A 3,515-nucleotide genomic window follows, 5' to 3' on the forward strand; every position below is an offset into this window, starting at 1 on the left:
ACATCATGCTTTTAGCTATTAATGATAGTTTGTTTCTTCTATGTTAACTTTGATTATTTACTTCCTAGAGCTAGTCATTGTATTTACATCAGCCACTACTTGGTTTGTAAAGATAAAAGCAAAGTGTTCTTTGTAAATCAATTTTAAATATGCTCATTTGTTGTAGGTAGAGCCTCTGCTGCGAGGAGGTGTTTATAGCCTCGACAAGGTTACCTGTTACCCAACAATGATCCTGTATCCTATTTGGAGAGAGATACAATTTTCAAAGAGAAATACATATTCACACTTATTGCTTTTATTTTCTTTTAATTCTTAAAGAACGATGCCTTGGTTTGGTAGCCAAATTATGACAGTGCCACTCACTTTATAACTTTTCTGTACAAGTTAGCTCGTGATGAGACCCCTTATCTTTTGATTGCATCAATCTTGAGTCATTGCCCTATTGTGGTATGCAGTTTTGGCAAAGTCAGCAAGCTATAATATCTTATGATCATGATAAGTCGACCCGTGATGAGACCTCTTATTCTTTAAGTTTAAAGTGTATCACTAGATTATTCCTTGAAGCTCGTAATTCTCTAGGTGGGGAGGAAGTCATTGTTTCCTTAAGAATAGCTCTAGACAACAATTGTAGAGTTTTTGGAAAGAGCTTTTCTACAAAGAATCTTCTTTTTGTTATTGATGCTTTTCGTTTGACTGATATAAAACAAATTTTCACTAAAGGTTGCTTTTTATCAAAATTTGCAAGGTTGAAACTAGTATCATTTTCAGGCTTATAGACTTTGACTGTATCTTTCAATAATAATGACCAATTTTCCAAATCAGTTCTATTTATACAAGCGATAAAGAAAATCTAAAAGAAACACTTTTCTTTTTCGTGAATTCCAAATGCAACCATTTACAATTGGTTTTATTATCAAAATAAAGGAAAAACTAATTTACAAAAATAGAAGAATGATCTCCTATGGAAAGTATTTTTTGAGGATCCGCGCGTTAACAGGTAAAGATTCTCTTTTTCCTGTTAAATCTTGTAACATAAAAGTAAATGGACCTATGATTTCCGTAATTTGGAAAAGGCCAAGCCACATTCGTTGGAATTTCGTATGTTTGTCTTTTTCTTCGTGAGACTTGTCCCATTTTAAAACTAGATCTCCAATCTGAAAGTCCTTTCTGGATACCATGTTTGAATCAAAAGAAGCTTTTACTAATTCTTGGTGATGAGCATCAGTTATTTCATCATGTTATCATTGCTCTTCTAGCTTAAGGATTTGCAGTTGCCTTAATTGGAAGGACCACTTCTTTCCCATAAACTAAATTAAAGGGAGAAGTGCCAATGGAGGCTTTCTGCATTATTTGGTCTGCCCATAGAACATACATTAAAGATTTGTGACAATTCTTATGATTTTGATCGATGGTTCGCTTAATGATTCTGATTAAGTTTCTATTCGTTTTAGCTAACCCGTTTCCCTGAGGGTAATAATTGGCAAAGTATTTGAGCTTAAAACCTCTTTTGAGCGCAAATTCAATCATAGCATTGCCAGAAAAATATGATGCATTATCAAACATTAAAGCAGAGGGTAAACCAAACCTGGTGATTATGAACTAATCTATGAAATCAATGATGTGTTCGGCATTAGTTGTCTTGAGAGGAACTACTTCTACCCATTTAGTAAAATAATTTGTAGCTGTAAGGATATACCTATGCTGTTTAGAAGAGTGAGGAACGATCTCACCTATTATATCCAATCCCCATTGATCAAAGGGTTGATCGATATTGACTGGTTGCAAAGGCAACGATGGTTTCTTTTGTCTTATAGCAGCATTTTGACAAATTTGACATTTCCTTAAGTAGCTATGTGCATCTTTGAATAGTGTAGGCCAATAGTACTGTGCACGCAAGATTTTATGTGATGTAGCATCTCCAACATAATGTCCACCTTCTGGTCCATCATGAGTTCCTGCAACACCTTTTCAGCTTCAGATTTCTCGAGACATCGAAGGAGAACAGAATCATAGTTCATCCTAAAAAGTACGTCATCCACGAGTTGATATTGCTTAGCCTTCAATCTTAGGGCTCTTTTCTTTGTATAATCTAGGTTTGAAGGAGCATATCCGTTCTTTAGATAAAATATGATATCAACATATAATGATTAAATATCATTTAGGCTTACCTCATACATTTGTACTTCTGAAGACAGTATTTCGGAAATAAGTGATGCTCCAGCCAGTGTTTTGCAAAAGCCTTGACCTTTTACAATATTTGCTGGTTTAATTTTAGCGTCGTATTCTTGTAAGGCAGTAACCCAATTTGTTCTTTTCTCACCCACATCTTTTTGTACTAAGAGATTTCTTACCGCTGGAAATAGCACTATGATTTTTGTATGGGTTTTAAGTAGGAAGGGTCTGAAGTGTTTGATCACTTTGAAAACCGCATAAGCTTGTTTCTCGACATCGTAATAATTTAATTCGACCCATTGTAGATTTGAACTGAAAAAGGCAATTGGGGCTTCTGCCTCGTCTTGATTTGCTTGAGTGAGTATTGCAGCATATGATCTATCAGAGGCAAATGTGTACAAAATGAAAGGATCAGAGAAATTTGGAGTTGCTAAAGATGGGGTGTTTACAATCGCTTGTTTAATCAAATTGAATGCTTCATATTCCTCTTGGCCCCATTTGAAGATTGAATTCTTTTTAATCATTTCTTGTAATGGAGATACAATTCTTGAGAAGTCTGGAAGGATTGCATGGCTTTCTTGTTGTGAGGCAAGGGTACTTCGGAAATTTCCTTGATTCTATCGCGATCAATATGGATCCCAAATTTTGACACTATAAATCCAAGAAGTTTTCCTTCACTTAATGCAAAAAAGGACTCTTTTGGATTAAGTGAAATCCCATACCTTCGGCAACGTTGGAAAATATGTTTTAAGTCTATGAGATGATTACCACGTTTTTTAGAATATACAGGTATATCATCCAAGTATATTACTACTGATTTGTTTATTAATCCATTAAATGCGATGTCCATGGCCCTTTGAAATGTGGCTCCAGCGTTGATCAGACCAAAAGGCACCTTTTGACATGCATAAGTACCCCATTTGGTTCTAAACATGGTCTTTAATTAATCGTCAGGATGGACCAAAACTTGGTTGTAGCCAGAGAAATCGTCCAAAAAGGAAATTAATTCTGATCCTGCAACTGCTCAATATTTGCTCCATGGGAGGCAGGGGAAAATTATCCTTTTGGCAGGCCTTGTTAAGGTTTCGAAAGTCAATGCAAATTATAATGTCTCCGTTTTTCTTTCGAATGGGAACCATATTGGAAACCCATCTAGAATGTTGAACGGGAAAAATAATTTTGGCTTTCAATAATTTATTGAGCTCATACTTAATCTGGCTTTCCAGATTAGGATGGATCTTTCTCAGCGTTTGCTAGACAGGTTTTTCATCATTTATCATTGGGATAGTATGTTGAATGATAGAAGTGTCGTAAGTCTTAAGGTCATCATAGTTCCAGGAAAA

The sequence above is a fragment of the Pinus tabuliformis genome, chromosome 4_1, assembly GCF_031772625.1.
Source record: "Pinus tabuliformis cultivar Carrire ecotype Pingquan chromosome 4_1, CPIR1, whole genome shotgun sequence".
Classification (NCBI taxonomy): Eukaryota; Viridiplantae; Streptophyta; class Pinopsida; order Pinales; family Pinaceae; genus Pinus; species Pinus tabuliformis.